The sequence below is a fragment of the Myotis lucifugus genome, unplaced genomic scaffold (genome assembly GCF_000147115.1).
Source record: "Myotis lucifugus unplaced genomic scaffold, Myoluc2.0 scaffold_22, whole genome shotgun sequence".
Classification (NCBI taxonomy): domain Eukaryota; kingdom Metazoa; phylum Chordata; class Mammalia; order Chiroptera; family Vespertilionidae; genus Myotis; species Myotis lucifugus.
In genome coordinates this window covers 1,989,534-2,001,181 of record NW_005871070.1, presented here as the reverse complement: position 1 = coordinate 2,001,181, position 11,648 = coordinate 1,989,534, and the positions used below count along the sequence as shown (strand labels likewise).

The following is an 11,648-nucleotide window of genomic DNA, read 5'->3' as shown; positions in this document are numbered from 1 at the left end:
TCACATCGAAATCATCACTTTTAAAGCGTTTAAATCAGCGTTCACAAGTATCTTGAGATGGAGCATGTTCACCATAAGCTTCCCAAAGTATACGATAACTTTCAGCAGCACTTTTCTTCAAAATAATGAATTAAAATTTCCCACAAATGCTCTTTTTTGGGCACGAAATTCAACATTTTTAAGTGTAAAAGTATCTGTGATGTTAACACCTTCAGCAAATTTGACATATGAAGTTTTAAAGCTTGTTGTCAATACAACAAAATAGCATACTTATCAAATCGCATGTATATCAACATATGTGTAACTCCATCTATTGAAAAAAATCTGCATTATTAACCAGTACACTTAGTATTTTTCTCCTTAGTTTCCTTTGCCCTCGGAGATGTATCCTTAAACATATTTCTACAAGAGACATCTGAGATTTTGCTGCCTAGGGTTTTTTCTAGGATTTTTATTGTTTCATGACTTACATTTAAGTCTTTTATTCATTGTGAGTTTATTCTTATGTATGGTATAAGTTGGTGGTCTAGTTTCATTTTTTGCACATATCTGTCCAATTTTCCCAACACCGTGTCTTGACTCCATTGTATGTCCTTGCTTCTTTTGTCAAATATTAATTGAGTATAATGGCTTGGGTCGACTTCTGGGGTCTCTGTTCTGTTCCATTGATCTATATGCCTGTTCTTGTGCCAGTACCAGGCTGTTTTGATTATGGTCGCTTGGTAATATAACTTGATATCTGGTATTGTGATTCTTCCAACTTTGTTCTTCTTTCTCAAGATTGCTGCCTATTCGGAGTCTTTTTTGATTCCATATGAATTTTTGGAGTACTTGTTCTAAATCTGTGAAATATGCTGTTGGTATTTTAATAGGGATTGTTTGAATCTATAGATTGCCTTGGGTAGTATGAACATTTTAATGATGTTGATTCTACCAGTCCATGAACAATGGTATATTATTCCACTTGTTTATATCTTCTTCTGTCTCTTTTTTCAACATCCTGTAGTTTTCCAAGTACAATTTTTTTACCTGCTTGGTTAAGTTTATTCCTAAGTATCTTAATTTTTTTATTGCAATGGTAAATGGGATTGTTTGTTTAGTTTCTCTTTCTGAGAATTCAGTATTGGTGTATAAAAGAGACATCAATTTTTAGGTGTTGATTTTGTATCCTGCTACATTGCCAAATTCATTTATTAAATCTAGTGGATTTTTGGTGGAGTCTTTAGGGTTTTCATTGTACAATATCATGTCATCTGCGAATAATGAGAGTTTTACTTCCTCCTTTCCAATTTGGATGCCTTTTATTTCTTCATCTTGTCTGATTGCTGTGGCTAGGACTTCCAGTACTATGTTGAATAAGAATAGTGAAAGCGGACATCCCTGTCTTGTTCCTTTTCTTAGTGGAAATGGTTTTAGTTTTTGCCCATTGAGTATGATATTGCCTATAGGTTTGTCATATATGGCCTTTATCATGTTGCGATGCTCCTTCTATTCCCACCTTGCTGAGAGTTGTTATCGAAAATGGGTGTTGGATTTTGTAGAATGTTTCTTCTGCTTCTATTGATATGACCATGTGATTTTTTTTTCAGTATTGTAACCTTATTTGACCATGAGCATTAGTTCTTGTCCACATTAACGGTCTTTAGATTTTTGAAAGTGGTGACAGGTACATAGGTGACCAATGTATACAGCTTGTTTGGTGAATCTTCATCCTCATTATGTTTTCTGGACAAACATACCCAAATACAATATGGGACATTTCTTATTCCTTTGACCCAGACAGATTTGTTCAGCCTGGCATCAGAGCGCATGTCTGGAGTCCCTGTCTCCTTGATGGCAAATTTCCAGATCTCCTTGAGTGCCCGAGGGGGACGCTTCTTAAAACCCATGCCATGAATGCAGTTGGAATGTTGATGGTGTACTCCCTGGCCACCACCTTGTTGATGGCAGAGCAGCCCTTCTTCTTCTCGCCACCTTTCTTTGCGGGAGCTATCGTGCCCAGCAATTTGGAAAGAAAGAGCGGTTATTGTGGGAGTGGGAACACAGGGTTGCAAGGACAACTTTCGGGTTGCCTGGAGAAGGCTGATCATGTGATTTTTGTCTTTCAATTTGCATATGTGATGTATTACATTTATTGATTTGTGAATATTGTAACAGCCTTGTAGCCCTGGAATAAATCCCACTTGGTCATGGTATGTACTAGTATGATCTTTTTAATATATTGCTGGATGCGATTTGCTAATATTTTGTTGAGGATTTTAACATCTATGTTTATCAGGGATATTGGCCTATAATTCTCTTTCTTTATAGTGTCTTTATCTGGTTTTAGAATTAGGATAATGCTAGCGTCATAAAAAGAGCTTGGAAGTGTTCCTTCCTCTTGGATTTTTTGGAATAGATTGAGGAGGATAAGTGTTAGTTCTTCTTTGAATGCTTGGTAAAACTCCCCTGTGAAGCCATCTGGACCCAGGCTTTTGATTGCTGGGAGTTTTTTGATTACTGCTTCTATTTTCTCAGTTGTTATTGGCCTATTCATGTTTTCTGATTCTTCCTAACTCCAATTTGGAAGATTGTATTTTTCTAGGAATTTGTCCATTTCATCCACATTGTCCAGCTGATTGCCATGCAGTTGTTCACATTATTTCCTTACAATCCTTTGTATTTTTGTGGTGTTGGTGGTTACTTCTCTGCTTTCATTTCTGATTTTATTTATTTAGATCCCCTCTCTTTGTTTCTTGATGAGTCTGGCTAATGGTTCATCTATCTTGTTTGTCTTTTCACAGAACCAACTCTTGGTTTAATTTATTTTTTGTATTATTTTTTTAGTCTCTATGTCATTTTTTCTGGTGTAATCTTTATTATTTCTTTCCTTCTACTTACTCTGGGAAATTTTTGTTGTTATCTTTCTAGTTCTTTAAGTTGCAGGGTTGAATAGTTTATTATTAACTTTTCTTGTTTTGTGAGGTAGACCATTAGTGCTATGAACTCCCCTCTCAGGACTGCTTTTGCTGTGTCCCTGAAATTTGGGGTTGTTGTATGTTCCTTTTCATTTGTTTCCAGGAAGTTTTTTATTTCTTTCTTGATATCATTGGTAACCCATTTATTGTTTAATAACATGTGTTTGAATGTTTTTGGGTGTTTTTACTGTAGTTGATTTCTAATTTCATTCCATTGTGACCTGAGAATATGCTTGATATGATTTCAGTCTTCTTGAACTTGTAGAGACTTGTTTTGTGTCCTAACATGTGGTCTATCTTTGAATGACCCATGTGCACTTGAGAAGAATGTATATTCTGCTGCTTTTGGTTAAAATGCTCTATAAATGTCAAATCTATCTGATGCAGTGTGTCCTTTAGGGTCACTGTTTCCTTGTTAATTTTTTGTCTGGAAGATCTATCCAGTGAAGTCAACAGGGTGTTAAAGTCCCCTACTATAACTATATTGTTGTTGATCTCTTCTTTAATGTCCTCTAGAAAGTTTTTTTTGTATATATTTAGGTGCTCCTATATTGGGTGCATATATGCTTACCAGGGTTATATCCTGTTCTTGCATCAATCCTTTAGTATTATGTAGTGACCTTTGTTGTCTCTTGTGGTGGCCTTCATTTTTAAGTCTATTTTGTCAAATATGAGTATTGCTACCTCAGCTTTTTTTTTTTCTTTCCCATTTGCATGGAAATTTTTTTCCCATCCCTTCACTCTCATCCTGTGTGTGTCTTTTGTTTTGAGGTGGGTCTCTTGTAGACAGCATATAGTTGGGTCATGTTTTTGTATCCATTCAGCTACCCTATGCCTTTTGATTGGAGCATTTAATACAGTTACATTTAAGGTTATTATTGATAGGTTCTTATTTATTGCCATTTTATTTTTGTATGTCTAGGTTTCTCTCTTCTTCTCATTACAGCAGTCCCTTAGAATTTCTTATAATACTGGCTTGGTAGTGATGAACTCCTTTAGCCTTTTTTTTTTTGTCTGGGAAGCTCTTTATTTCACAGTCTATTTTGAATGATAGCCTTGCTGGATATAGTAATCTTGATTTCCGATCCTTGCTTTCCATTATCTTGAGTACTGCATGCCATTCCCTTCTGGCCTGTAGGGTTTCTGATGAGAAATCAGGTGTCAGCCTTGTGGGAGCTCCTTTATAGGTAACAGTTTGCTTTTCTCCTACTGCCTTTAAGATTCTCTCTTTGTCTTTAATTTTTGGCATTTTAATTATAATGTGTCTATGCATGGGCCTTTTTGGGTTCTTCTTGCTTGGGACTCTCTGTGTCTCCTGAACTTGTGTGACTTTTTCCTTCACAGGATGTGGAAACAATGCCAGGTCTCTGGATAGTCAAGGCTGGTGGGAGTATAGAGGCCTTATTATCAATATACTAGAATGGCCAAAGGCCACTCTGGGCATGAGCCTAATTGGAATGTCCAAGGACTCAGCCTGGGAATCCTAATCAGTTCAAGATACCATGCGTAGGTGCAAGGGCACACGTACACTATGCCCTTCAGTAGCCAATATGATTGATGTAACTATTGGCATGAAGCATTCTTTGTCTAAATAGTGTAAAAGTAGGTTACTGACCAGCAAGTTAGCTGGAGTCAGCTGAGGCTGGAGTGAGAAGAAGTCTGCTGGAGTATGGAGAGAGAGCAGCTAGGATGGAGTGTGTGAAGTCTGCTAGAGAGAGCAGCTGGGCAGGAGAGACAGGGGAAGCTGCTGAGCCAGAGAGCTCAGGTACTGCTGTGACGTGAGGCAGTGAGTCTAGGAGGCAGCGTGTGGCTGCTCAGATAATAGCTGTGGGTACAGAGACTGATGCTGTTTTATGGGAAAGATATATGTTCACCAGCCGGTGTCTGCTGTGAGGGCTGTTCATGTCTGGTGGCTATATGGCCACTGGTTTCAGCAATAAAGACTCATTCTTATATACCCACAACTTCTCCATCTCCCAAGACCCTCTACCAAGCTCTTCCCAGACTCAGAACAGCTGTGCCCTTGGGCAGTACTCTAACACTGGGTTAGGGAAGTTTTCTGCCATTATATCTTCAAACACCTTCTCTATCCCTTTCTGCCTCTTCTGGCACACCTGCTATGCCAATATTGTTATGTTTCATGTTGTCCCACAGCTCTCTTAAGCTGTCTTCTTGTTTTTAATTGTTTTTTATTTTTGGTTCTCTGATTGATTTTTTTTAACCCTATCTTCTAATTCACTGATCGAACCTCAGCTTCCCCTAATATGCTGTGTATTCCTTCAAATGTGTTGTGCTATGTCATTCTTTGTTTCTGTTTTCATAGTTACTATGTCTTTTCTCATGCTGTTGATCATCTTTACCATCATTATTCTGAACTCTATATCAGATAAATGTCTTATCTCCATTTCATTTATCTCTTCTGGAGAATTCTCTTGTTCTTTCATTGGGGGGTTGTTTCTTTGTCTCCTCATTTTGGCTGTCTGTTTGGGTTTGTGAGTATGTATTAGATAAATCTACTACACCTCTCAATCTCTAGTGAAGGATATGTCAAATGCTGTTTCTGTCTAATTAGATCAGGCAAAGATTGAAAGCCTCCAGAGACCGCCTCTGCTTGCAAACTGATTGGATTTAGTCTTGAATAGCCCTCAGACAATCACCCACAGGTGTGGCCAGAGTTTTTCCTAACAGAGTAGGGTGATTGCTTCTGCCTGGAGGCTAATTGTTATTCTCAGTCTCTTAATGGGCCTCAGCAACTCCACACCATGGGGCAATGTGTTTTCCCCATGGAAATAGGGTGGGTCAGCTGGCTTCCCCCAGGAAAAAACACCATAGATTGCAATTGTCTGCCTGAGAAAGATGACCTCTGCAGTGTGAGGGAATGACTCAGCACAGGAATCCTGGGTGTCTGCCTTCTGAGCTCTAACCCAAGAGCCCCCAACCCTGGCTTCTGTTTGCACAGCTCCAGTCTACTCTTCCCTCCTTCTGCCAGAGCATAAGGTTAGTGGCTGCACAGGGAATTTTGTGCATTGGCCCTTTAAGAGGGTGCCTGCATTTCTAGCTATCTCTCCGCTGCTTTGCACAGCCAGCTGTTATGTTGGTATCTTTCTCAGTTCTTGTGCTCTCTGCTGGGGACCCAACCTGGGTATTAGAGCCTAGAGTTCTCAGTGGCAAACCCCCACAGTTGAGATATCTCTTCGGAACTTCAGCTGCTGTCTGTGGGTGCCCAGCCAGCCCTTTCGTGCCTCTGTCCCTCCTACCAGTCTCTATGCAGTCTCCACTTTCCATTCTTGGTTATTAAGGCTCTCCCCAGAGAGTCTTCAGTTGATTATTCAGGAAGTTTTTCTGTATTTTAGTTGTAATTCCAGTTTGGTTCTAGGAGTGTGTCCATGCAGCATCCACTTACTCCACTGCCATTTTTAGGTTGCTGGTTCTATTCCCAGCTAAGGCACATGCACAGGTTGCAGGTTGGATCCCCAGTAGGAAGGCACATGCACAGCCGATCAATGTTCTCTAAAGTAGTATTTTTAATAGCACACTGAAACAACCCAAATAAATAGGAGAGTAGTTGAATAAACTATGACACATTCACATAGTAGAATACCATGCAACCATTATAAAAAGACTGCTCTGGCCAGTGTGTCTCTGTTGGCTCATACACCGAAAGGTGGTGGGTTCCATTCCCAGTCAGGGCACATACCCAGCTTTCAAGTTCAATCCCCTGTCAGGGTGTGTAGTGGAGGAGGCCGATTGATGTTTCTATCTCACATCCATGTCTCTCTCCCTCTCTCTCTCCCTCTCTCTCTCTCTTCCTCTCTCTCTAAAAAAATCAGTTAAAAAAAAAACTAAAGAAGATATCTATACACAGACAACAGTATAGTGGTTACCAGAGTGAAGGGGGTGGAGGATAGTAAAGGGTGAAAGGGGTCAAATATATGATGACAGAAAAAGATTTGATTTTAGGTGGTGAGCACATAATGCAATATACACCTGAAACCTATCTTATCTAATAAAAGAGAAACATGCAAATTGACCCTACCTCCATTACACCCACAAGCCACGCCCACCAGTCAATCAGGAGCAAGTATGCATATAAACCCAATCAAGATGGCAGCGGTCATGGAGCTGGAGCGAACAGGAGGCTTGGGTTGCCCCTGGAAATGGAGGAAGCCAAGCTTCCCGCCTGCCCTGCTGGCCCTGAGCTCCGCTCAAGGCTACAAAGTTTCAATTATAGAAGATAAATAAATCCCAGATACCTGCTTCCAGCCACTGTGGCCTCCGCTCATGGAGGGTCTGGGAGCCTGGGTTGCCCGGGGCCATGGCCAGCCTGAAAATGGCCCTCAGCCCCTCACCCAGGCTGGCCACACCCCCATGGGTTGAGAGTCCCCACTGGGGGGCGTGGCCAGCCTGCAAACAGCCATCAGCCCCTCACCAAGGCTGGCCAGGTATCCCAGCGGGATCCCCCATCCTGAACGGGGTGTGGCCAGCCTGGACACGGCCCTCAGCCCCTCACCCAGGCTTGCCAGACACCCCAGCAGGGACCCCCACCCTGAAGGTGGTGTGGCCAGCTTGAAAACAGCCCTCAGCCCCTCACCCAGGCTGGCCACGCCCCCCCAGCGGGGATCCTCACCTCATGAGGGCGTGGCCGGCCTGCAAACCACCCCACGCCCCTTTCCCAGGCCACCCCATGCCCCAAGGGAACCTCCCACCCTGATCCAGGACACCCTTCAGGGCAAACCAGCCAGCCCCCACCCATGCACCAGGCCTCTATCCTATCTAATAATAGACAAACATGGTAATTGACTGTACCTTCGCTACGCCTCCGATTGGCTAATCAGTGCGATATGCAAAATAACTGCCAACAAAGATGGCTAATTTGCATACTGCAGGCAGGGCGGGACAGCGCCATCCCGCCTGCCCTGCTGCCGTCCGGGCCTGCTATCTGCAATCCTGGGCGGCAGGGGTCCCGTGTGCGACCCGACCGGGGGCGGCCGGGCAGGGCAGCAGTGATCCGCTGGCCCGCCCAGGCATCCCGTGTGCGGCCCGGGGCAGCACCCCAACCCCCGGATTCGCCCTGCCCTGTGCGTGACCGGGGCCATGCCCCCAACCCCCGATGGGCCCTGCAGAGTGTGCGACCTGGGGCGGAGCCCCAACCCCCGGATCTGCCCTGCCCTGTGTGCGACCCGGGGAGGCGGGGCAGGCACCTAGGGATTGGGCCTGCCATCTGCCACCTGGGGAGCGGGCCTAAGCCAGAGATGGTTATCTCCCGAGGGTTCCCAGACTGTGAGAGGGCACAAGTGGGGCTGAGGGACACACACCCCCCGCCAGTGCACAAATTTATGTGCACCTGGCCTCTAGTCTATACTAATAAAAGGGTAATATGCTAATTAGACTGGGAGACCTTCCAGGAGACCTTCCGGACGTTCTTCTGGACAAAGCCATGGTGGCGGGGCCAAGGTAGAGGTGGTTAGAGGCCAAGAGGGGAGGGCAGTTGTGGGTGATCAGGCTGGTGGGGTTGGGGCCATTGGGGATAAGCAGACCAGCAGGGGGGGTCAGTTGGAGGTGATCAGGACAGCAGGGGTGGGGGGCAATTTGGAGTGAGCAGGCCAGCAGGGGGGCAGTTGGAGGCGAGCAGGCCAGTGGGGAGGGAATGTGGGGGTGAGCAGGCCAGCGGGGGGGGGAGTTGGGGGTGATTAGGCTGGCGGGGGGCATTTGTGGGCAAGCAGGCCAGCGGCAGGGGGCAGTTGGGGGAAATCAGGCTGGCAGGCAGAAGCGGTTAGGGGCAATCAGGCAGGTGAGCGGTTAGGAGCCAGCAGTCCCAGATTGCGAGAGGGATGTCCGACTGCCAGTTTAGGCCCGATCTCTGTAAACTAGCAGTAGAACATCCTTCGAGGGGTCCCAGATTGGAGAGGGTGCAGGCGGGCTGAGGAACACCTCTTCCCCGTGCATGAATTTCGTGCACCAGGCCACTAGTATATTAACTAATGTCACCTCAATAAATTTAATTAAAACGAAAACAGATGCCTATAAACTGATACTGAATGATCTCTAGGACAGAGGTTCTCAACCTGTGGGTCGTGACCCCTTTGGGGGTCAAACGACCCTTTCACAGGGGTCGCCTAAGACCATCAGAAAACACATATATAATTACATATTGTTTTTGTGATTAATCACTATGCTTTAATTATGTTCAACTTGTAACAATGAAATTGGGGGTCATCACAACATGAGGAACTGTATTAAAGATTTGCGGCATTAGGAAGGTTGAGAACCACTCCTCTAGGACATCTTGTTAACAGGAAAAAACTAGTACTTATAATATGCTGCTTTTTATGTGAGAAAGGTATAAAAGCAACAGGAAGGATAAACCAGAAACTAATAAAAAATGTTACCTTTGGTGATGGATGAGAAATAGATGCAGGCATAGGTTAGGAATTCAACTTTTCTGATTATGCCATTTTGTATAGCTTTGACTTTTGAATCATCTATATGTTTTAAATATTCAGAAATAAAGTAAAATAGAGTATAAGAATAAACCGTGATAGAGAATACAAATAAACATAAATGTACCTAACTGTATATCAAATTGATAAGATAGTTTTAAAGAGAAAATAATTCAAGTATCTTTTGATACTTGAATAGTTAAGTAGACTTTGACTATACATTCTCAGTGGCATATATTCTAAGGACAAAAATGCAAAGAGATCCTAAACTTTGCTCAGTGTATTCATACTCAGTTGTACTGCTGCTTATTTAAATTTTGAAACTATCTTATGTACATTTTAGATTGAGCAATCAAGTAAATAAATAATATTGGCAGCCAAGATTTTTACCATAAAATAAACAGTATTAGGAAAAAGAAATTATAATGTTAATTTGAATTGAAACTATCAATATGTATTCATGATTTAAAAATTATGTATGTTTTCTTAGCTCTCTCCACTGAAAAGGCTTTAGAAGCAATGGACACACCTAACACCCAGATTTTAGTTTTTAAATACATTACCCATTAAAGAGTACCAGAGCTCCCATGTGTGCAGCAATGAAAGTGCAGTAAGTCTAGAATATAGTTTTTTGCTAGAAAGCATGAAGTACTCAAAGACTAATAAGTTTATGTTGAAAGAACATGGGAACCCGTTTGAAAAGGTTTGTATTGACCAAATTTGGGATAATTTGTGCATCAAAAAAAACTGTATTTTCTTATGGAATATTTAATTGCTACATCTTCGAGTCTATAAAGATACTAAAAAAAGATGGAGGATGGAAAGAAAGAAGCTCTTTTGTACAAAAAAATGGCAGTTGCCCTGGCCAGGTTGGGTGTCGTCCTGTGCACCAAAATGTTGCTGGTTAAATTTCCAATTAGGGCAGAGACCTGGGTTGTAGGCTTGGTCCCTGGTGGGGCGTGCAGGGGGCAACTTATCAATGCTCTCACGTTGATATTTCTCTTTCTCCCTCCTCCTTCCTCTCTCTCTAAAAGTCAATAAAATATTTTTTAAAAGAAAAATAGCAGTTAATATATGTAGCTAGAATGATAGATTTAGAAAATCACCACCTTACAATCCCCAGTGTAATTAATTCAAGCAAAGACCATCCATCTGCCATATAATAAGTTAAAACAGTGGTCGGCAAACTGCGGCTCGCGAGCCACATGCGGCTCTTTGGCCCTTGAGTGTGGCTCTTCCACAAAATACCGACTTCTGCGCATGGCCCCGAAGTTTCAATTCGCACTGGATGTGTGTGCCCGATGTGGTATTTTGTGGAAGAGCCACACTCAAGGGGCCAAAGAGCCGCATGTGGCTCGCGAGCCGCAGTTTGCCGACCACTGAAAAAGAAGCTATTTTGGCACTAGAATCAGTCAGTTTAGTTTGTGAAAACTTACTTAGCATATACCAAGAAGTTTAAAGTTTAAAAATCAGAGAGAGCTTAGATATGGGGATTTAGGATGTCAAGTACCTTCGAACAATATTTAGGGATTTGTTATTAAATTTGCTTTAAAATTTTTTCTTACTCAAATATATGTCCTTATGTAAATGATAGCAGGTAAACCTAAACCATTCAGCCTTTTATCAAAATTTATCTTTTAAAGAAACTCCCTACAATGTAAAGAAGTTTGGCCTGAGATTTTTATCAATTTTTGACAAGGTACTGATCCTTTATTTAAATTTTAATATTTTGTGTATCAGAGTTTTTTTGTTAATTTGTGTTTTTAAATATTACATTAAAACATCTTGGTTAATGAAGGGTTTTTTACACTTCCTTAAATTTTTCATCTAAATTTAGTGCCTAATTCACCTCACCCTACTGCTAGGCTAAATATTCTATAAAAGATGAAAAAGACACTAATGGAGAAAAAAAGCACTTCTACTTTACTCTTATTCAAGAAGTAATAACAATGAAAAATAACCCTGACTGTGTGATTTCTACTGAAGGGTGTTTCATGTTCAGACATGACAGTGATATAATGGAGTTGAACAAAGGTGTTTCTTCCCACCCTGTGGAATTGGGCCAGGTTTTTACTTATATACTTACTGTCCAGAAAGCCTGAATTTCTGTCTGAATTTCTATTTCTTACCCCATGGTTATTACCTGCACTCGAGTTAACTGTTGCTTTGTCTTTAATTCCAACATCTGTGTAGATCAGTCATCATATCTATCAACAGTAGGGTTGTAATTATGTATATTCTAGACCCTAAT

The 11,648-nt window shown here is 42.1% G+C and overlaps 1 protein-coding gene and 1 pseudogene across 2 annotated transcripts in view; one reads left to right on the top strand and one right to left on the bottom strand.

The window, feature by feature from the left end:
* MIPOL1 (mirror-image polydactyly 1) overlaps positions 1 to 11,648 on the top strand; it is a 260,511-nt gene that overhangs the window by 216,282 nt on the left and 32,581 nt on the right. The gene's annotated exons all lie outside the window — the stretch shown is intronic.
* LOC106696641 lies at positions 1,617 to 10,659 on the bottom strand (annotated as a pseudogene).